The sequence below is a fragment of the Eublepharis macularius genome, chromosome 2 (assembly GCF_028583425.1).
Source record: "Eublepharis macularius isolate TG4126 chromosome 2, MPM_Emac_v1.0, whole genome shotgun sequence".
Taxonomy (NCBI): domain Eukaryota; kingdom Metazoa; phylum Chordata; class Lepidosauria; order Squamata; family Eublepharidae; genus Eublepharis; species Eublepharis macularius.
Window position 1 is genome coordinate 117597371 of NC_072791.1, and position 23476 is coordinate 117620846.

Consider the following 23476-nt stretch of genomic DNA (forward strand, 5'->3'; position numbering starts at 1 on the left):
TTCCTCATCTGAGAAGAATGCCCCCTCTTCCCTGTCTGAATTCTCACTGCCCTCTTATCCTGTGGGATCCCATTAAGGAAGCTCTTTCCTTTTCTCCAAGGAGACTTTCTTTTCTATCTGCCTTGGTGGGTCAGTTAGATCTCTCTGTGAGCGGGGGAACATCCTCAGTATTTTTCTGCCTAGGAGGAGAAGGGCAGGAGGATGAGTCAGGAATCTTTGTCTCTTCCACCCACATTATGATAGAAATGGGCAATCTCTTCCCTCACGGTCTACATGATCACATTCAGGAAGTCCTGAGACATTACTGGGTTTCCTAAATAAGACGCATTACTCACAAGCAGACCCATTCCTTCCACTCTGGATTCTGGGGTCCTGGGTACTAGGTGCCCTTCAACAAGATTCAAGTGGCCTTCACTAGGTCTTAGGGTTGTCGACTGACTTATGGATGAGGTGAAAACCATTCTGCAGCCACCTCCTGTTCTGTTGGCAACCATGTTGTCATCATTGAGACCAGAAATGGCTGCTGCAGGTTCTGAAGCCAGGGAGGGATGGTGCCTCTTTTTGGCACACTTGGTTGGAGCTGCTCTTCCAGCTGATGCCTTCGGTGTCTTGACTGGGAGCAGCGGTGAGGGGGCTTCTAGCTCTCCTACAGAGAGGAAGCCATCAGTTCCCTCACGATCTTCTATTTCGTGTGAAAATAGTTGCAAGACTCCAAAGGCTTTGAACCGGCTGCAGCAGCTAAGAGGAAAAAGGCAAGAGAGAAAAAAGATAGCATTCCCTGTAGTTGCTGAGAAGAGACTCAGAGAGGAACAGGAAAGAGAGATAAACAGCAAGTATTCAGATGCAGATTAGGAGAAGGATTGAGAGGCAAAAATGAAAGTAAAGTTTTGAAAGCAATGCAGCATCCAAAGGCAAGCTGCTCTCCCTATCAAGACAGAAAAGGAACTGAGAAACAGGGTGACACCCACCAGGAAGACAGGAAATGTGCTGTAATGTCTCTTTAAGTGAAAGTTTCCCCAGGAGAGCTGAAAGGTATTTAGGGTTTTAGTGTTCTTCCTGTCTCTCAGTTGTTGGCGTTCTTGGAGTGAGAGTTTGTTTGGAACCTTTCTCTATGATGCCAATAAATTCACTTATCTACTACGAGGGACATCTGAGTGACTTCTTGAGTATCTTGTGTGATCTGAGCTGATACAACAACATTACATGGTGTCAGAAGTGATAGACATGGATTTTTTTCGACCTCCACCTCCACTTGTGTTGAAAGGTAACCTGGCTGAAAAGTGGAAGTGCTGGGACCAAGCTTTTCGTCTGTATTTTACAGCAGCTGGTGTTAATAATGTTTCTAAAAAGCGACAAGTAGCTATTTTGATGAATTGAGTGGGAGAAGAGATTATCAGTTTATAATACATTTTTTCCCCTGATGAAATTGTGTTTAGTGCCACGGACAAGTTAAAGGAAAGACTTTCAAATGAACCTGACCTTACTCTTGAGAAAGCCGAAAGATATTGAAGAAGTTCTTGAACAGTTCAAGAAATATTGCACTCCTCGGAAGAATATGATATTTGAATGTTACTCTTTTTGAAATCATTTATGGCAACATGGTGATACCATTGAACAGTTTGTGACTGAGTTTAAACTCAAAGCTAACAGCTGTGAATTTGGGTCTATAACTAATGACATGGTCAGAGATAAAATTGTGTTTAGTGCCATGGACAAGTTAAAGGAAAGACTTTTAAATGAACCTGACCTTACTTTTGAGAAAGCAGTTGAGATATGTCAGCTAGCCAAAGTAACAACAACTCAGCTACAAATAGCAACTTTTTCTAAACAGCTGTATGACATGCCTGTGAAAGATAAGGATTGTGGGGAGTCCAGGTGCTTGGACATGGGAGGTCATATTCTGAAGGCAGACAGAACTTTGCTAGAGATAAAGAATGTTTTCACTGCAGTATTGTACATAAGCCTCAAAAATGTCCAGCATTAGAAAGATTTGTTATAGATGTGGAAAGAAAAATCACTATGCCAAATTGTGTAAGGCAACTTTGATAAGTTGTAGCAAAAGCCAACAAAGACATGAAGTTCATGATTTGGATTTACATAATTTGTTTATAGGAGTGTTGTCTCACAATGAGGCTGGTTCTGCTGTAACTCAAGCTCCTGGGTAGTATGTTGATACAACTTTAAGAGGGCTCTCAGTGAAGTTCAAACTGGATACTGGGGCTGAAGCAAATGTTTTGTCACATGGAATATTTAATGTTTTGCCAGGCCAGAAAGCATTAACTAAAAGTGATGCCATGCTTGTAGCTTATGGTGGAGCACAGATAAAGCCTTTGAAGACTATTGTCCTTGATGTGTGCACTTCAAAGAGAAAATCCAGACTTATGTTTTTTGTAACAGATACGTCAACTCTTCCATTGTTGGGCAAGATTGCTTGTGAGACCTTGGATTTGGTCCATCGGGTTGATGTTATACGTCCAGTCGAATTGTCAAAGGAACAATTGTTTGCAATATACTCTGATGTTTTTGAAGGTCTTGGAGAATTTGAAGGTTCTTATCATATACATGTTGATTCATCAGTTCCCCCAGTTATTCATGGTTGTAGGAAGGTATCTCTTGCAGTAATGGATAGATTAAAAGAGACCTTATGTCATACGGAAAGTGCAGGAGTGATATCTAAAGTTGTGGGACCTACAGACTGGGTGAACAGTTTGGTTATCACAGAAAAAATTCATGGGAAGTTACGTTTATGTCTCGATTCCCGTGATTTGAATAAAGCAGTGCATAGGCAGCATTATACCATTCCTACAGTAGATGATGTGTTGAGTAGATTAGCTGGAATGAATTTTTTTACTATTGTGGATGAGAAAGATGGGTATTGGCAGGTGAAGTTAGATGAAGCTTCATTGCGTTTGTGTACATTTAATAGACCTTGGGGAAGGTATTGTTTCCATCAGCTACCATTTGGACTTAAATTTTCCAGTGAAGTATTTCAGCAGAAAAATGAGGAAGCCTTTGGGCACATAGTGTATATGGTAGCTGATGATATGATTATAGCAGCAAAAACTTAACAGGAGCATGATCAGATTTTGCATCAGGTTATGGAAATGGCAAGGGTTAAGAATATCAAATTTAATAAAGATTCAATTTAAGGTCAACTCAGTAAAGTATATGGGACATATAGTGACTGCCCAAAGTGCAAAACCAGATGATGATAAGGTGAAGGCTTATTTTTTAAAAAACCAATTGGTGGCGCTCCTGCTCACTTGCAATGTATGTTTTTGCAGCTTCAGAGATATCAACTTGATGTTGTGTATACCCCAGGGAAGTATATGTATCTTGTTGATACATTATCATTGGCTACTGTGGAGCTTCCTGTAAGTGATGAAGAATCAGTAGAAGAAGAGAGAGTAGTGCATGAAGTGAGTACCACAGCTATGCATTCAGAGGGAATAACCACTATACAGGAAGCCACAAGTCAAGATTGCCAACTTCAAGCGGTGGTCGCCCTCATAAGGCAAGGATAACCACAATATTTGAGAAATGTTCCACCTGAAGCAAAGTCATTTTGGTCAGTTAAGGATCTGTTACGTTGTGAAGATGGTATTCTTTAAGTGGTGAAAGGATAGTTATTCCTTTGTTGCAAAGGCAAAATATGTTGTTCCAGCTTCATGAGTCGCATCAGGTTATGTAGAGAACTAAAGCTTTCTTCCCCTTCCTGTCTAGCATGTGGGACCACCCTCTCTTCAGTTCAGGTGACTCCACAAAGCAGTAACATTGAATTTATCATTCAGCAACTGTCAATACTGAGAGAAAAAACACCTGTTGCATTAACATGTACTGTAAATAAAGCATAACCCGGAGGAGGTAGAAGAATGAGGCAGCAGGGTAGAGAAGGACGGAGAACCAGGGAGGGCAAGATGCCCTCCTTTCCTTAGAGGAGAAGGACCCTTCATGGTAAGTGTCCAAAGGTCCGTTCTCCCTCTGAGGCGGAGGACATCTTGGGTGCTCCCAAAGTAGTTTCCAGTTTCTGGGTGGGATGTGGTCTTCATCCACGATCATGCACAGCAGTACTTTTCTACTACAGTCAGTGTCCACTGAATCATATAGATTTGATTTGTAGCATCTTAATAAGGTCAAGACTGACAACCTTGTTGCTGCCTTGCAGACTTCTACAGAAGTGTTCCTGTGTAATGCTGCACTGGTAGTAACACTCCTCAAAGAGTGAGCTGGTATTCCACAAGGAACCTCTACGAAGAGAGTTTTTAGGAGTTTCGACAGTGTATGTTTTGCTATTGGCACCTACCACTGCCGAAGACATTTTCTTCCACAAATTGAAGGGAGATATATTTAAGAACAGCAAGACTAACTTTCTGATTTGCACTGTTCGGAGGAGATAGGTCTTGAGCCTCCTTCTGACATCTAGGTTGTGTCAGAGCCTCTCCCTAGTCTATTTAGGGTACAGGTAGAAGTATGGTAGCCTTCTCTCTTGCAAACTATGCAGTTTGCAAGACAGCACGAGGCATCACCTTACCATTGGGAAAGATACAGAGTTCTGGTCTGACTAAATCTTCTGGCAGACGCGAACATAATAAGGAAGATAGTCTTCATTCTCAGCCTTCTCAGGGGAACATCCTTGACCGGATCAAATGGATGTTTGGTCAGGACTGTGTAAAATGTCTACTGAGTGAGGGCTTCCCAATAAGAGTTGTAAATTCTGAGCATAAACTGTCTTCTGAATGCTAAAGAGAGTGTTGGTCACCTCTCAGGAATATCCCCATCTTAGGAAGGTGTTCCTTTCTATTTCCACACGGTTAAGCAGAGTAAGTCTAAATGAAAGAGCCAAATCGGCCCCTGCTGTAACTTGACCGGAGAGGTCAGTAGGATGAGAGGTGGAAATATCACCATCTGTTGGAGGGTGGACAGGCATGGTCTGTTACTGGTAAGGGTAGTAATACACAGAGGAGGCCTAATGGCCACTGCAATGTCAGGGCATCTGCTTGTGGGTAGAACAAACCTTGTCATGTACCCCGGTAGTTGATGGCTGTGTTGGGGCGCACACAGGTCCATGAGGTGTTGCGAAGTGCAATGTTATCCATTGGATGAGATGTTTCTTAAGGGACTATTCCCCTGTTGTCCCCTCAGCCAGTCTGCCTGGGCATTGGATATGCCTTTGATGTGTACAGTTCTGATCGAAGCTAGGTGACCATCCAGGTAAGTATCTTTGCTGCCACCTTGTGTCGCCCTGAGGTCGTGAATCCCCTGCTTGTTTATATATGTTTTGTCTGCAACCTTGTCCATACAGATCTCTGAACTGGAATAGGGCCAGACAAATTGCTCACCTTTCTAAGTCATTGATAGGAAAACATGCCTAACCTGATTCTTAACCTGTAAATCTTTGTTGTTCTTGAGGGGTCATGAATTTTTTGCTTTGCATTGGGTTAGTGACCTTGGCTCAGATGGATTTTGATCTGAAGTGGTATCTGAATGAGAAGATCTGTCAGTCTATGGTAAACAGGATACGTTGAAGCTGACTCCCCCCTTGCAGCAAGAAATCCAAGCTCTCTTGAGTCAAGGTTTTAAATTGAGAAATCATAAGTAAAGCGTATATATGTCCATAGGTTACACAGAAACAATAAAGGTGGTCTGGCTGTACACAGAACTCTTGTTGAGAATGATGTATGGAATGCTTGCTACGAAGTTCCAGTCCCTCCCTGTGAGCCCCCCACCCTCAGTGCCCAACCAGCTGAGCATAGTCAGTGGGAGAATAGGATGGAACCATCTCAAGGCCTCTGTGGCGAGCCATCCGAGATAAGCATTCTGTCTTCCCAGGAGCTGGACAGCCTGTGTGAAAAACTACACACACACCCACACACATACAGAGGATGATTGCAAATCAAGGGAAGATGGAGAGACTGTGGGCAACAGACCTGACATTTTGCCCCCCCCAAAGGCCCCCCTTCATCCCCCTGGCCCCGGCTTGGCTGGGCATTTCTTGTGGAAGTTAGTTGTGAGACGTGGAGCGTTAACATGGGAATGTTTGACCCATTCCCTGAAGCTTTCATCAAAGTCTTTCCATCTGATTAAGTAGTAAGGTTTTTTGTTTTTTCCATTTAGAGTCCAAGATTTCCTCCACTTCATAGTGGACTTGGCCATCAATTAGGGTTGGATGTGGAACGCCTCTCTTAGGGTGCCACTCATCGGGAGGGGGAAGTTTTTTTAGAAGGCTAAAGTGGAAGGTTGGGTGCATTTGGTGTAGGTTCTTTGGCAATTCAAGTTCTACTGTCACTTCATTGATTACTCTTTTTACTGGGAAGGGACCCATGTATTTGAGTCCTAGTTTTTTTTTGTAGGGCTGATCACTTTTGAAGTTTTTAGTGGAGACATACACCTGGTCGCCAGGTTGCAGGTTCCATTGTTCAGTGCAATGCTGATCTGCATACTTTTTGTAATCCTCTTTGGCTTTCTTTAAAGTCTCCTGGATGATACTCCACTAAGCTGTTAAGAAGGACCACCATTCTCCTAGGTCTCCTGCCTTATGAGTCTCTGGGTTGGTGGCAAAAGGTAGGGCTTGTCCTTCGTATCTGTGCACTATTTTAAAGGGGGAAACCCCCGTGGAACTGTGTACTGCGTTGTTGTATGCATATTCAGCAAAATGGAGAAAGTTTATCCAGTTGTCTTGCTGAGTTAATGTAGCAGCGTAGAAATTGTTCCAGTACTTGATTAATGCATTCTGTTTGTCCGTCGGTTTCGGGATGATGGGCGGAGCTTATTCCTTGCTCGATGCCAGCAACTAGGAGTTCCCGCCAAAAGCTGGCCACAAATTGTACTCCCCGATCTGAGATCACTTTGATAGGAAATGAGTGAAGCCTCACTATTTGTTTCATGAACAACTTGGCTAGTTTTTTGGCTGTTGGGATGGCGGTACAAGGGATGAAGTGTGCCTGCATAGAGAACAAGTCCACCACTACTAATATGCATGTACACCCCTTGGAGGGGGGTTGGTCAGTGATGAAGTCCATCAAGATCACCTCCCAAGGTTGGGAAGGAGTTTCTAGTGGCTGGAGGAGTCCTGGGGGTTTTCCTCTTCTGGATTTCCCCAGTATACAGACTGGGCAGGTGGACTGGGCAGGTGGACACGTACAGGGAGACGTCCCATCTCATATGAAGCCACCAGAACTGGCACTGAATTAGGTGGAGGGTTTTTAAGTAGCCGAAGTGACCAGCTAACTTGGCGTCGTGGCACTGCTGAAGAATTTCCTTGCGTAGGTTGTGTGGAATATAGTATGTTGCCTTTGTACCATTCACCCGCCTCTGTTTGGGTGAGCTTGTTGCGAGGTATGCCTTCTGGCTACGGGTTGTCACTGCCCCCCTCCCAGTTGAGTTGGTGAAAAAACTGTGTCAATAATGTCTTCCTTCTGGCTGTCATGTTGGGACATTCTTGATAGGGCATCTGCTAGGAAGTTGGCTCGCCCTGGCAAGTACTTGAGTGTCAAGTTAAACTTGGAGAAGAATTCCGCCCAGCGAAGTTGTTTAGCATTTCGCTTTTGGGGCGTGCAGAGAGTCTGTAAGTTTTTATGATCAGTCCAAACTTCGAATGGGCTTCTAGCCCCCTCCAACCAGTGCCTCCATGTAGTAAGAGCAAGTTTAACCACGAAAGCTTCTTTTCCCCACACGCTCCAATTGCGTTCTGCATCAGTAAACTTTTTGGATAGGCACAGGGGCGGAGTTTGCCTTCTGCATCGGGTTGCAGCAACACCCCCCCCCCCGTTGCCGTGTTGCTGGCGTCGACTTGCACAATGAATCTGCGGTGTTCGTCTGGGTGCTGTAGCACAGGCCCTGAGATGAATTTTATTGTCAGCTTCTCAAACGCTTGCTGACACTCCAGGGTCCACTGTAATTTGGCTTGGGGTTTTTTCTCTTGACCCCCCCTTTGGTTTTTAATACGTCCGTCAACGGCAGAGCTATTTGGGCAAAGTTTTCTATAAATGGTCTATAGAAATTGGCAAATCCCAGGAAAGATTGTAATTGCCTTCTCGTTTGGGGCGCTTCCCACCCCTCCAGTGCCTGTACCTTAGCTGGGTCCATTTTTAGTCCTTGACTAGATATACGGTAACCCAGGTAATCCAATTCCTCCTTGTGAAATTCACACTTGGACAGTTTGACAGACAACTTATGCTTGATTAGGGCGTTTAGTACTTTCCGGACCAGTTCAACATGTGATTCCTTATCCGCCATATAAATAAGCACGTCATCAAGGTAAACGACCACCCCTTTGTACAAGTATTCATGGAGCACTTCATGAACAAGCGTCATGTATACAGCTGGGGTGCCTTTAAGCCCGAACAGCATGACTAGGTATTCAAATTGTCCTAAGGGCGTGTTAAAGGTGGTTTTCCATTCATCCCCCTCCCGTATTCTAACGCGGAAGTATGCATCTTTTAAATCCAGTTTCGAGAAGACTTTGCCTTGAGCTACTACGCTGAGCAGATCCTGAATCAAAGGGAGGGGGTAGGCATTTGACATGGAGACCGCATTAATGCCTCTGAAATCCGTGCATAGTTTCAACCCCCGTCCTTCTTTTTGATGAACAAAATTGGGGAGGCATGTGGGGAGCTGGCTGGCTGGATAAACCCCCTCTCCAAATTTTTGTCTATGAACTTCCGTAGCTCCTGGCGCTCTGCCAGGCTCATGGAATAGTTTGCCCTTGGGTAACTTCTCCCCGGGAATTAGTTCAATGGCACAGTCAGTGTTGTGGTGGGGGGGAAGCTCATCCGCTTCCTTTTCGCTGAAGGCTAGGCAGAGATGCCTGTATTCCCGGGGGATAGCTTTGTCCTCCTCCTCGGCTAGTAAGACGATGTTCAAGGGGGAGGGAGGTGTTCCGCCCCACTCCCTCATCCACGCATGTGCACCGCACTGACTTCCTTTGAACATGACAACCCCCTCTGACCATTTGATGTAGGGGTCGTGGTCTCCTAGCCAGCGGCTACCCAGGATCAGGGGGTATTTAGCTGTGTTGCTGACTATGTAGGGGCGGGCCTCCCAGTGTTACCCATTCCCGTGGGTATGGGTTCTGTTTCAAAGGGGGCAGGACTCATACTTGACCCATCCATCTGTTAGAAAACTATTGGATCCTCCAGTTCATGGGTTTTCAAGCCTAATCCATTTACTAGGGCAGGCAAGATGGTATCTCAGGAGCACCCAGAGTCGATGAGGGCTTGAACTCGCACATGAGTCCCTTGTTTAGGGTTTACAAGCACAACGAGCATCAACAATATGGCCCCCCTTTCTCTCACCTCAGAAGGGGTGGACTCCTTGGTGACCTGCCGCAGGGGTCCTTTTAGAGCAGGTCCTCCTCGTTTCCCGATGGGGCGAGTACCTCACCTTTGGGGGCGGCCAATTCCTCAGCTTACAGCCTGGTATCCGGCTTCCCTCGCCATATGGGGGCCTTGCGTGCTGTTTTCAGGACTCACGGCGCTGGTACGGGTCTTGGCGCTCCTCTTTCCGGAGGGGCTTTCAGGGGACACTGTGCTGTGAAATGTCCAGTATTTCCACACTGAAGACATAAGCCCTGCCTCCAACGAGTGTCCCGAAGTTCTCTGCCTGGTCCCGGTCCTCCTGGTGTGGTCCAGCCACGGGTAGATAAGTTGGTTCATCTCGTCCCCAAGAGCAGGTGCTGTTTCACCAGGCGAACTAACTGGGTGTGGTTTTCAACCTCGCAGGCCAGTTGAACCCAGCCTAGGAGGGTGAGTAGATCATCCTGCATCAGGGCCCGATCCAGTAGTTATAACTATTCCGAAACAGAATGAATCTCGATCTTGACTTCCTCAGGATAGGTTAGGCACTTAGAAGCGAGTTGGCTGAACTCGACGGCGTAGTCCCTCACTGGCCGGAAACCCTGCCATACGGCCTGGAGCCTCGTGCGTGCTCTCTCCCTCTCCATGGGGTCCTCATATTGGGCTCGTAACGCCGCAATAAAGCCTTGTAAATCATACAACTCAGGGGGCTCCGGTATCGTGAAGAGTCATGTACCATTCTGCCGCTAACCCTTCCAGCTGGGACCCCAGGTGGATAACACGGCTCTGTTCAGAAGGGAACAGGTGGCCCCACTCATTAAAGAATTGCAGCACTTGCACTATAAAAAAGCCCAGCTTTCGTGGCTCTCCGTTGAAAGAGGCTTCTAGTTTCACCCATCCCATCAGGATTTCCATAGGCCTTGCTCGAGCATCCGGATAGGCATTGGCAGGAGGCATTGGGTAGTCCTGTTCTACATGAGGGGGTGCTGGTGTTCTCTCGACCAAAGGGGCATACGGCACAGTTTGCTGCAGCCGCGGCGGAGGGTCTGCGCTAGGGGCCCTCCCACCTTGGATGATTCTCGGAGGCGCTGTCGGGTGCGGCCACTGCAGTTGGGGCAGCCAACCCTGCCCACCGGGGCCACGGCAGTCCCTGGTAGGGCAAAGGCCCCAGGACTGGTATTATGGGTCATACCTGCCTGGGCCCAACGGCTTGCCTGGCACTGGAAACCGCCAGAGCCACGAGAGGAGGAATGGGCTCAGTCTCAGTGGCGACAGAATGGGTCGCCGTGGGCGCAACCTACAGTGGCAGCGGCGGCGGGGCAGTTGGAGCTGCTGGGGGTGCCATCATCTGTTCCACAAGCTGTGCCGCGTGCAACAGCTCTCCTCTCAACGCCTGCACTTAGGGCCTCCAGTGTGGCATAACGGGCTTCTTCGGCCTGTGCAGCCAAGACATCTTCCTCCCCACCTGGTGCCACGGGGGCGGAGGCCGTAACCTGGAGGATTTCCTGCTCCCAGGCACGTTGTAAGTCCCCAGCTCGCACCCACTCCCCGGCCAAGAAGTCCGGCTCTGGCAGGGCCCCTGAATTTTGGGTGGCGCCCGCTCCAACAAACGTCCCAGAGGAATCCTGGTAGTCACTCACTTCTGATGAACTACCTTCCTGGGGCTCTTCGCCACCTTCACTGGCTAGCTCCAGTATTTGTACATCCCGTGGTGCCAATTGCGCCGCGTCCAAGGAGGCCAATGGGGCAGCTTGAATAGTTGCGTACAGCCCCTGACCCAAGAGCTGTTGTAACTCGTGAGCGCTGTCCGCCCATCCCTGCACAATGCCGGTTACCGCTAACATATTGTGGTGCATTATCTGAACTTGTTCCATTAGGACATCCAAACAACCCCCCCCCGGGCGACAGAGGGGGGGTAGGTAGCCCCACTTTCCGGCGCCTCCACATAGCACCCGGCTGTCTCATCCCACCAGAGATCAGGGAGGTCTCTGAGTGCTGCTGTGTGAAGCGCCGCCATAGATGTTTAGAGTGACTCCCAAGCATAGCCTTCTCCCACTTCCCGCTCCGCTCCCAGGTTGTATGACTCGATCAGTGTAAATCCGGTAGCCATCTTGCTGGGGTGTACGTTGAAGGGAGAAAGGGTGATTCTCAACAATATGTCAGTCTATGGAAAACAGGATACGTTGAAGCTGACTCCCCCCTTGCAGCAAGAAATCCAAGCTCTCGAGTCAAGGTTTTTAATTGAGAAATCATAAGTAAAGCGTATATATGTCCATAGGTTACACAGAAACAATAAAGGCGTCTGGCTGTACACAGAACTCTAGTTGAGAATGATGTATGGAATGCTTGCTACAAAGTTCCAGTCCCTCCCTGTGAGCCCCCCACCCTCAGTGCCCAACCAGCTGGGCATAGTCAGTGGGAGAACAGGATGGAACCATCACAAGGCCTCTGTGGCAAGCCATCTGAGATAAGTGTGCTATCTTCCCAGGAGCTGGACGGCCTGTGTAAAAAACTACACACACACCCACACACATACAGAGGATGATTGCAAACCAAGGGAAAATGGAGAGACTGTTGGCAACAGACCTGACAAGATCTGTCTTCTCCATGATCTGTTGTTAATGAGATCTAAGAAAGGTCTGAAGTGGTCTTGCCTATAGACGACCCCAAAGGTATTGCATTGTAGGTGGCCACTAGCAAACCCATCAGTTTCAGTAGTGTCGTGAGAAGTGATTTTGCACTCTGATGACAGTCTCAGTCAGCTGTTTGGTCTTCCTGACCTTTTCTTTGGTGAGGGATAGAAAAGGCCCTTTTGGTGACTGTGATCTAACCCAGGTGTTCAAGCTTGTAGGAACTGAATGGTGAATTGATAGTTGTGGTGAGATTTTCTCTTGAACTTGAACCGATCAGGAGATCATCTGGGTACAAGTGAACATAAATGTCCCATCTCTGAAACGTATGATGGGGCTGATCATGAATTTTGTGAATACTCTGGGTGTGGTGGACAGGCCAAAGCAGGATGGCTCAGAACTGCGAGTTTTTTTGTTTGTTTCTGTGAGTACTGTAGATGTCATGTGTTCTTCTGATTGATTGGTCACTGCGACTGAGCGCAGAGTCTCCATTCAGAAGTGATACAATTTGATAAACTTGTTCAAAAAACTTGAGGTCTAATAACACCCTCCAGTCCCTATTCTTTTTAGGGACTGTGAAGAAGATCGAGTGGACCCCTTTCTGGTGGGCAGCTTTCAAATTGTATGGAATAGCCTTGTGAGACTATTTGTAAGGTCTGCCTGCTTGTCAACCTAGGCTTGATGGTAAAGAGTAGTTGGCCTCTCACAGGGACAGCTAGCAAGCCCTGTCTTAGAGATCTGGGTATTAAGGTTGGATCTCTTTCCACGTGTGGAGAACTGTCTGTTTGATCTTGGGAAAAGGTAAGCATTATCCCCACAATACAGCTGGAGAGCTGGGACTGAGAGGACTGGTTTATCCAAGGCCATGTGGCAAGTTCATGGCAGCAGTGAGATTTGAACCTGCAGAGTACTGCATCACTGTTCAGTTACTTAACCACTATACTACAAGTGGAGTCTTGAAAGGACCCCCCTTATTAAACGGCTGCCTAGGTTAACCTCAGGATGGCCAGTTGGAATTTTGTCTAGACCTTAGTAGTGTGTGTTGTGAATAAAAGGCTGAGGGCCAATGGATCGCCTCTCAGGTGGTTTGAGTGTTTTTGGCAACACATACTTCTGTCCTAGGTCTTAATCTAGATCTTTTCCAGAGCATCCCCAAATAGCTTGTCTCTCTGAAAGAGGTAAGCCGGGACGATATTTTTAGAGTGTGAATCTGCTGGCCATGCTCTTAGTCAAGCGTGCCGGCTTGTTACTGCTGTCAAGACCATAATCCTGGAAGAAAAAGGTAAATGTATCCAGGATGACATCTGTCTTGAAGGTATTGGCCCTTACATTTCTGTTTGCCCCTTCAATGGGGGCAGCAAGTCACTCATCGTGTTGTTTCCCGCCTAAATTGAGCTCCGCCAGGTGGCGGTGTTCTCAGCTGGCTGACTGAGGCGCACTGTTTTAACAAGCTCCCTCTATGGAAGATGGGGCTGTTGAGAGGCCTGCGTCTCTTCTGAAGCCATTTCCTTGTCGGGGAACCACACAGCCTAAAAGACATGCTGGTGCCGGCTGGGCTTGTTCCTGCCGCCAGTAGGACAGCTCCATGGGAACAGCCCATATTCTCCTTGCCAGGGAACCCACACAGCCTAAGAAGCATGCTGGTGCTGGCTGGGCCTGTTCCCGCCACCAGTAGGACGGCTCCGTGGGAACGGACCTTTGAACACTTACCTTGAAGGGTCCTTCTCCTCTGAGGAAAAGAGGACATCTTGGGTGATTCCCACCATCCAATCAGGGAGGCAGGAACTAACTTTCTTCCTCTTCCTGTCTAGCCTGTGGGACCACCCTCTCTTCAGTTCAGGTGACTCCACAAAGCAGTAACATTGAATTTATCATTCAGCAACTGTCAATACTGAGAGAAAAAACACCTGTTGCATTAACATGTACTGTAAATAAAGCATAACCCGGAGGAGGCAGAAGAATGAGGCAGCAGGGTAGAGAAGGACGGAGACCCAGGGAGGGCAAGATGCCCTCCTTTCCTCAGAGGAGAAGGACCCTTCATGGTAAGTGTCCAAAGGTCCGTTCTCCTTCTGAGGCGGAGGACATCTTGGGTGCTCCCAAAGCAGTTTCCAGTTTCTGGGTGGGATGTGGTCTTCGTCCATGATCATGCACTGCAGTACTTTTCTACTACAGTCAGTGTCCGCTGAATCATATAGATTTGATTTGTAGCATCTTAATAAGGTCAAGACTGACAACCTTGTTGCTGCCTTGCAGACTTCTTCTACAGAAGTGTTCCTGAGTAATGCTGCACTGGAAGCAGCACTCCTCAAAGAGTGAGCTGGTATTCCACAAGGAACCTCTACGAAGAGGGTCTTTTAGGAGTTTCGATAGTGTATGTTTTGCTATTGAGGGGAGATATATTTAAGAACAGTAAGACTGATTTTCTAATATGCACTGTTCGGAGCAGATAGGCCTTGAGCCTCCTTCTGACATCTAGGTTGTGTCAGAGCCTCTCCATAGTCTATTTAGGGTACAGGTAAAAATATGGTAGCCTTATCTCTTGCAAACTATGCAGTTTGGAATACGCTTTTGGAAGACAGTACGAGGCATCACCTTACCATTGGGAAAGATACAGAGTTCTGGTCTGACTAAATCTTCTGACAGACACGAACATAATAAGGAAGATAGTCTTCATTCTGAGCCTTCTCAGGGGAACATCCTTGACTGGTTCAAATGGATGTTTGGTCAGGGCTGTGTAAAATGTCTACTGAATGAGGGCTTCCCAATAAGAGTTGTAAATTCTGAGCATAAACTGTTTTCTGAATGCTAGGAGAGTGTTGGCCACCTCTCAGGAATATCCCCATCTTAGGAAGGTGTTCCTTTCTATTTCCACATGGTTAAGCAGAGTAAGTCTAAATGAGAGAGCCAAATCGGCCCCTGCTGTAACTTGACCGGAGAGGTCAGTAGGATGAGAGGTGGAAATATCACCATCTGTTGGAGGGTGGACAGGCATGGTCTGTTACTGGTAAGGGTAGTAATACATAGAGGAGGCCTAATGGCCACTGCAATGTTAGGGCATCTGCTTGTGGGTAGAACAAATCTTGTCATGTACCCTGGTAGTTGATGGCTGTGTTGGGACGCACACAGGTCGATGAGGTGTTGTGAAGTGCAATGTTATGAGATGTTTCTTAAGGGACTATTCCCCTGTTGTCCCCTCAGCCAGTCTGCCTAGGCATTGGATATGCCTTTGATGTGTACAGTTCTGATCAAAGCTAGGTGACCATCCTCCCAGGTAAGTATCCTTGCTGCCACCTTGTTTCGCCTCGAGGTCTTAAGTCCCCCCTGCTTGTTTATATATGTTTTGTCTACAAACTTGTCCATACAGAGCTCTGAACTGGAGAAGGGCCAGAAAAATTGCTCACCTTTCTAAGTCATTGATAGGAAGACATGCCTAACCTGATTTTTACACCTGTAAATATTTGTTGTTTTTGAGGGGTCATGATCTTTTGCTTTGCATTGGGTTGGTGACCTTGGCTCAGATGGGTTTTGATCTGAAGTGGTATCTGAATGGGAAGATCTGTCTTCTCCATGATCTGTTGTTAATGAGATCTAAGAAAGGTCTGAAGTGGTCTTGCCTATAGATGACCCCAAAGGTATTGCATTGTAGGTGGCCACTAGCAAACCCATCAGTTTCAGTAGTGTCATGAGAAGTGATTTTGCACTCTGATGAGAATCCCAGTCAGCTGTTTGGTCTTCCTGACCTTTTCTTTGGTGAGGGACGGAAAAAACCCTTTTGGTGACTGTGATCTAACCCAGGTGTTCAAGCTTGTAGGAACTGAATGATGAATTGAGTGTTGTGGTGAGATTTTTTTCTTGAACTTGAACTGATCAGGAGATCGTCTGGGTGCAAGTGAACATGAATACCCCCTGTCTCTGAAACGTATGAGGAGGTTGATCATGAATTTTGTGAATACTCTTGATGTGGTGGACAGGCCAAAACAGGATGGCTCAGAACTGCTGGTTTTGTTTTTGTTTTTAACATAAAATCTTAGGTATTGTTGAAGGGCTGTCAGAATTGGTAGATGGAGGGATGTTTCTGTGAGATCTGTAGATGCTATGTATTCTTCTGATTGATTGGTCACTGCGACTGAGTGCAGAGTCTCCATTCAGAAGTGATACAATTTGATAAACTTGTTCAAAAAACTTGAGGTCTAATAACACCCTCCAGTCCCTATTCTTTTTAGGGACTGTGAAGAAGATCGAGTGGACCCCTTTCTGGTGGGCAGCTTTCAAATTGTATGGAATAGCCTTGTGAGACTATTTGTAAGGTCTGCCTGCTTGTCAACCTAGGCTTGATGGTAAAGAGTAGTTGGCCTCTCACAGGGACAGCTAGCAAGCCCTGTCTTAGAGATCTGGGTATTAAGGTTGGATCTCTTTCCACGTGTGATGGAACACACCCAAATCAACTTAAAGTCCCATTGCACTTATTCCCATTTGATATATCAATTAATACATACATTTTTATAATTGATTTGAGACCATGAGGAATCATGGTGTCTACCCGAAAAATCCATCTAATCTCGGCTTGAAGAAGAGATTTAAGGTGATAGCCTGGTCTAGGTATAGTCTCTAAGACCGAAAATTTAAAAGTTCTGTCAGATGTATGCACTGAATGAAAGTGTTGGTAAAGGGGTGTGTCCAGATTCCTCATGGTCTCAACCATGACATTGATTTCTTGTCCTTTCTATGAATTGTGACCTTAATTGGTCTATCCCTCCCCTTCAAACAAGTTTCTGTATACCTCCTTCTCGTTCCTCTCTGCATCCCTTTCTCCCCCCCTTCTTTTTCCGCCCCTCTTTTTCTCTTTTCTCTTTACCTTACTTCCCTATTGTTGCTCCTCCCGGAAAGTGATATTGCAACTTGAGAAAATCAATTATAAAAATGTATGTATTAATTGATATATCAAATGGGAATAAGTGCAATGGGACTTTAAGTTGATTTGGGTGTGTTCCATCTAACTAGTTAAATGGAAGGGAGGGGATCGGGATTTTACTTGACAACCTATGGAGCTATTGATGGTGATTGAACTGAATTAATTTTCCTGTTGATGTAAGTAAATGAAGGGTATGTGGCTATGTAATATTGTTGTGCTATTGGTGTGATATCTGTAGCATTATTGTGTATTGTCAATTTCAGACATTGTGGCCTGAAGAAAGACATTTTGGTCTGAAACGAGCGAAGAGAAATTGCTGGCTCGCACTCATTGCCATCTACTCACTTTGCCACTTACCTGCTTGGAGCGCTGTCCTTCGGACAACGCGTTACGCCACAGCTTGAACTTCTGCCATCTACTCACTTTGCCACTTACCTGCTTGGAGCGCTGTCCTTCGGACAACACGTTACGCCACAGTTTGAACTTCTAGGAACTGTATACTTACCCATTGTGGTGAAAGACTGATTCCTACTGGGACTCTGAATGCCTATCTCGTAGTGACTGTTGATTTTGTATTTGCAGTTTGTGTATACATGTAAATTACGAGTATTTTCATGACTGTGCCTCTTCACTTCTTTTCTTTTGGTGTACTAGGTTGACAAGCAGGCAAGCCTTACAAATGGTTTCACAAGGCCGTTCCATACAATTTGAAAGCTGCCCACCAGAAAGCTGCAAGAAGATCTTCAGAAGGGCTGCAAGAAGATCTTCTTGGGCTGCAAGAAGATCTTCAGAAGGGTCAGGATATATAGAAGTTTATTGCAGATATTTGTTGCTTGAATGTTATATTATTAGCATTTATATCTTCCCAGCAGCATTGTTATTGTTCTGAATAGTATTTGCTAGTACACATAGATCTAAATATAAGCATAGGAGTTATAACTTTACATTCTATACAGTTTGTGTTATAAAAACATAGCTATTTACATAATTGTATAAAAATCATACATTGATTCAAACAGCTGTTGTACATTACAACAAAATATAAAGAGGTTTTTCTTGTACTTAGAAATTATTGTTAGGCTATCTAGAATATAATTGATATTTCTAAAAAAAAAGAAGAAGGGTCAGGATAGGCAAAAATATTTTTATGATAGGACAGCAAAATCTCTCAAGCGGCTACAACAAGGAGGTTCAGTATGGGTAGAATCTAATGATGGGTGGTTCCCTGCGATTGTAACAGAGAAATGTGACCAGCCCCACAAATATCTAGTTATGACTCCAGATGGGCAAACTTATCAGTGAAACAGATGCATGATAAGGTGCCAACATAGAGGGTCTGGAAATAATGATTTTATAGGCTTACAACAAGATATAGAGCCTGACAGACAATGTGATGAGCCTAATGATATGTTTAGTGGGGTTATGGAAGATGTTAAACAGGATGTAAATGTACCTTGTGAAATACGTGTTTTACAGGTGGAGGAAAGGTGTCCCAAATTGGTAACATCTTGTGGTAGACTTGTGTTTTCACCAGAAAGAAATATACTCTGAACTGTATTGTTACACACGTTTTAACTATGTTTTTACCTGATTTTTTTTTGTATTCTTTTTTTCCCGTGAATGGGGGGGACGTGCTGTAATGTCTCTTTAAGTGAAACAGTTTCCCCAGCACAGCTGAAAGGTATTTAGGGTATAGTGTTTTTTCTGTCTCTTAGTTGTTGGTGTTCTTGGACTTTGGGAGTGGTAGTTTGTTTAAAATCTTTTTCTATGATGTCAGTAAACTGACTTCTACTACATCTACTACATGGGACATCTGAGTGACTGCATGAGTATCTTGTGTGATCTGAGCTGATACAACGACATTACACAACAACAGTACAAAGATTTGTTTCTGCCTCTCTGAACAGAGGGTGGGAATCACCCTTCAAGATGTCCGCCACCTCAGAGGGAGAATGAGTGACAAAAAGCACATGTTTTAACTTTTTAAAGCTGCTCTTTAAAATAACTTTGCAACTATGTAAAAAGGTATGCAATATAGTAATGTATGCAATACAGTAAGGTGATACGAGACAAAGGTATGTGTACACATTCAACCAAGTTCATTCCTCTTTCTGGTTCTCCAGACTGGCAAAAACAAAGCTATACTCTGGCATGTTAGGATCCAGTACAACACTGTTTCACATATAACTCTGGGTATATTTGTAAATGTTGGAATAAAAAAAAAGCATTTATAATTTGTAAAACTTTTACACAGCATTACTTAATGTGGTGAGTTACATACTGCAGTTTTGTATTTTTAAGTTTAGATCTGGTAAGAAAATTTATTTCCATATTCCCCAAATGTTCATTTTTTTTCAAAAAAGAAAAATAAATCATAGAAGAACCCACTTATACTCCATTTTAAGATATTCTAGTCTTGTGCAGATGTTGATTATCTATACACTGCAGAGGATCAATATTCTACAGTTGTCCAGATTCACACACTATATGTACATAATAGTTCATGATCAGTTTGCATGCAGTCTGCATACCTTTCATGGAACAGGTAGGCATCAGATTCAATGCACTGCAGGTCCTATGCAAATGATCACATGAATAACCTGTGGAGGTATGACAGAAGGCAGGCTAGTGTGAGCTTTGACAAATTTTCATTAAATCTAGGAGCCAGCCTCACTTTTCAGCCTTCATAGTTTTGTATTTTAATGACCACATTTTCTTATTGCTACTGCAAAACATTTTTTCATAGCTTCTTGCAATTTTGTTAAGAGTTCCAAAACTAAAGTGTTGCAGTCTGCAGAACTAAGCACAACTATCACTACCCCAACAAATAGCTAACCTCCAACACTAAAGTAGCTTCTTCACTGAGGCTGTACACCCCCCACTCCCAAATTTGATTGATTCAGATCCAGGTTTCAGGGATACCACCAAAAAATGGTATCCCTAAAATCCAGGTAAGATTCTTTAACCTGGTTTGGCAAGATTAGAGAATTCCAGATTTAGCAGGCCATTATTCTTTATGAGTAAAACTATTGGAGGGGAGGGGATTTTTTCAAGCAAACTACCAAATTTCCAGGTAACCTAACTTGCAGAAAACCTACTTCTGACTGTCCTCTAAAGACTCCCCAAGTTTCAGGAAAACTGGGCCCTAGGGTCCAATTCTATGGGCCCCTGAACAAGGTGCCCCCAGCCACTCTCCATTGTTTCCTATAATGGGGAAAATGTCAAGCTGACTCTCCGGCAGAAAAAATGACAGGGGCAAAGCAGCCACTGGCCAAAGGCACAGTCGCAAATGCAAGCTCAAACCAAAGAAAGCGCATCAGAACCAAATTGAAGCAAAGAAACAGAATCCCGCCAGAACCAAAGTGAAGCCAGGGGACCAACATCAAACCAGAGAATCATGTCAAACCAGAGAATTCGACCAAAACCAAACTGAATCAAGTGACACGGTTGCAAGCCCAACAGAACCAGTGTCATGTGAAGAAGCCAGGGTCAATGGAGCAGCACCACAGAACAGAACCAAGCAAGGACCCACATTATCAGCTGTTGCACTGGAACCACCAAGCATGTGATAATGGCAAGCAAACACAGTTGTAACTTAGTATAAGATGAATTCCTCTTGGCCTCAGAAAATGAGAGGGGGTGTGTGTGATCATTTTGGGAAATCCAAATTCTCTCTGGGGTCTGCTCTGCAACCTACACTGCCACTCTCACTGGCTCAGAGGAGCCTCAAGACAGAGCTACAGACCTCAGTAGCTCTTCCTCACTGGTCATCCTGTTCCCTCTCATCCCTGTAATGAAGAAAGTTAACTTTACATACACAAATACAACAGCATTCTCTAGTGTCATTTTGGGTATTTCTGTGAGTTTGTTTCTGCTTGTTTGCAGCACTTGCATGGTGTGTCAAATTCTCTACATTCCCTACCACCTCTCTCTGTTCTAAGGGCAAGAGAACAACATTTCAGGTGCTGCTTTTCTTAATTTTTTGCAGAGCTGTGCCAAAGGTCCAAGAGTATGCTGGATGGGCTGGTGTTTTTTTTTAGGGAGGAGGGCAAGAGTGTGCAATGTATGGTGTGCCAACTGGATCAAATGTCCCTCTTACTGGTTTTTCTACTTAAGTTTGACTTTGGGAAGAATGAGTTTCCCCACCTCACCAACATAAACTGATAGGGGTTACAGGCCACAAGGTGTGCTCACTTCACTCACTCTGAAAGTCCAGAGCTGGGAAATTGAAGAGCAGCAAGCTGATCTTCAGAAAGACCAACTCCTGAACTCTCCAGGGGTGCAGGAAAGTGCAATGTTGCCACATGGGAAAAGACATACTTGCTCTGCACACTCATCAGGGGGCATGAGGGGAGCCTCTGAGCCATGAGAAATAGGTTGGCCCAAACTGCCTCCTTCACCTAGTAGCTCAGAGAACAGGTGGAAAGCAATTAACATGAGAAGTTCTTAAAGGGCCTAAGGACTGAGGGCTGAACTGACTCTCACCCCTCCGAAGTGTCACTTGAGGGTGGCCTGCTGCTCCACCAAACACTCAAGCATGGCATAGGTGGAGTTCCAGAGAGTGATAATATCAACAATCAGGCAATGTTCCAGCATGCCTGTCAGGTCCTCATTCTGGCACAGGTAGTGAGTTGCTTCCATGCTTCACAAGAAGTGACCCATGATGCACTGAAACTTACAAAGTGCATCTGTTCCAGGTTCCTGAGAAGAACCGAGACCCACAGCACCCTTCACCACGAGGTTGTCTGTGAGTTGCACCATGAATGCACAGTAAATGACTTGAGTCTCACTTGCTCAGCTGCTGCACTGATGTCTGAGCGGCCATCGATCACCATGTATCCCAATCCTGCTCAGCATGGTGGAAGCAGAGGTGTATACTGAAGAAACTTCTTGGAGCAGCCCACAGAAGCCAATATCCTTGACTTTGGAAAATGCAGAAGCTGGGTTTGCCACATTAACTGGATTAACATGGATTAATTCGGCCCTATTGATCTAGCCTCCAAGATCAGATCTGGGATTTTCTTATTTGAACTGGCAAGGCCAGATTTTGCTGAAACTGCATAAATCTGGCTATAAACTCCAGTTCAGAAAGCCAGATTGCATATTCCTGTTTTTCACACCAAAATGCAATTTCACAATTGCTTTAAAAATATCCAGGTCATGAAATTTTGGAACAAGCACAGAAAGCAACTTGTTAAGAAATGAATTTATCTGCTATCGCTGAATGGTATGCTTTAAAGCTTACATATAAACAAGAAATGACAAAACTTCATACACAAAATCGACAACAACTAACTTGATACACATTGTTTTTTTATTTCATACAACAGAACATGTTTTGTTGCAAAACAATGAGCATTGCACTTCCAAGGATCAATGAGAGATTCCACAATGACACTGAATATACTAGGTGTCACTATGAAATTTCTAAGTGCCATGGTAACCTGGAGCCTGGAATTGCCAAACCCTTGGCTAGTGTCATTCCAGTCCTGCAAAATACATGCAGAATATTTGCACAGGAAGTAGCTTACAACAGAAAAGCTAAATATTAATGCTGCAGAATTTTCAGTACCTCTTTCATATCCCCTCCCCCCATTTTAAAAAAAACTAAAGCTAAAAAGCTTGCCAAGTTGCTCAAAGAATATTTTAAAACAGTAGTTTGTTTTGATATTAGCTATCTGAAATCTGGCTGTAAACTCCAAGATCCAGCTTAAAAGTTATCCAAGCACTTGTGACAAACGATTGTACAGTCTTTAAAGATAGAAAACACAGGAAGCATTAATTTGAAATAAAAATAGTATATTAAATTAAATGCGGAAAGCGCAACTACTTAAGCTGAAAGTCTCCCTTGAATTATCTTGTCTAAGACTAAATAAATTACCTTGATAGGCTGGAATAACCCATGGAGCACCACATATCTGGAAAGCAAACACTACTACTCAGCATAAACTGAGTAACATAACACTAATCAATGAATGGGAAGTTCTGTAATCTGTGATACACAGATTACATGATAAATCTAGACAGGTTGGATATGCAGTTACCATGGTCAAAAACGGCAGAAAATGCCCAAAGTGCTGATCAATATTCCTGTAGGCTACACTTTTTTTTTCTTATATTTCTTACACACATTGAAGACTCTTTTGCCTTTCCCCATGAGCAAACACCATTAACAGGAATTTTGCTGCAGAGGACAGCCAATTCTCTACTTAAATCTGAGAATCAAGACCCTGTACAGAGAAAACATGCAGCGCCTGGTGGAAAAAAAATCTGAAAAGTTAAAATGGAGGGAGAAGATGAACTCCCCCCCCCCAAAGAGCCACACCGTCTGAATTTGTGCAGACAATACATTTGTGCAATACAATACATTGGCCCTTGTGATCCACAGCAGCTGCATGTAGGAGACTGGGAAAGAGATTATGGTCCTGAAGGTGGATGAGGGAGCAAAGTCTGGGAGCCATCACTGTTACCTGACAAGGAGGGGGACAGGCATGCAGGCAGAGCAATGGGGCACAGGTAGGAAGTGAGCAAGTTTCCATCTCCTCTTCAGGTTTCTCACTGTTCCCTACCATGGGAAGGAATGGGAATATGAGCTGCTATGTCAGCCAGTGTGGCAGAAGCAGTAGCACTACAGATGGATG

At 44.9% G+C, this 23476-nt stretch overlaps 1 protein-coding gene across 7 annotated transcripts in view; it reads right to left on the bottom strand.

Moving 5' to 3' along the window:
- Positions 1–23476, bottom strand: part of FAR1 (fatty acyl-CoA reductase 1) — a 103311-nt gene that overhangs the window by 58000 nt on the left and 21835 nt on the right. Inside the window, exon 1 of one of the 7 annotated variants that reach the window (XM_054970692.1) lies at positions 19367–19437. The exons of the other annotated variants lie outside the window; for them this stretch is intronic. The gene's annotated coding sequence lies outside the window, so the exon portion shown is untranslated. Of the gene's footprint in view, positions 1–19366; positions 19438–23476 lie in introns of those variants that run through there. 7 annotated transcript variants of the gene reach the window in all.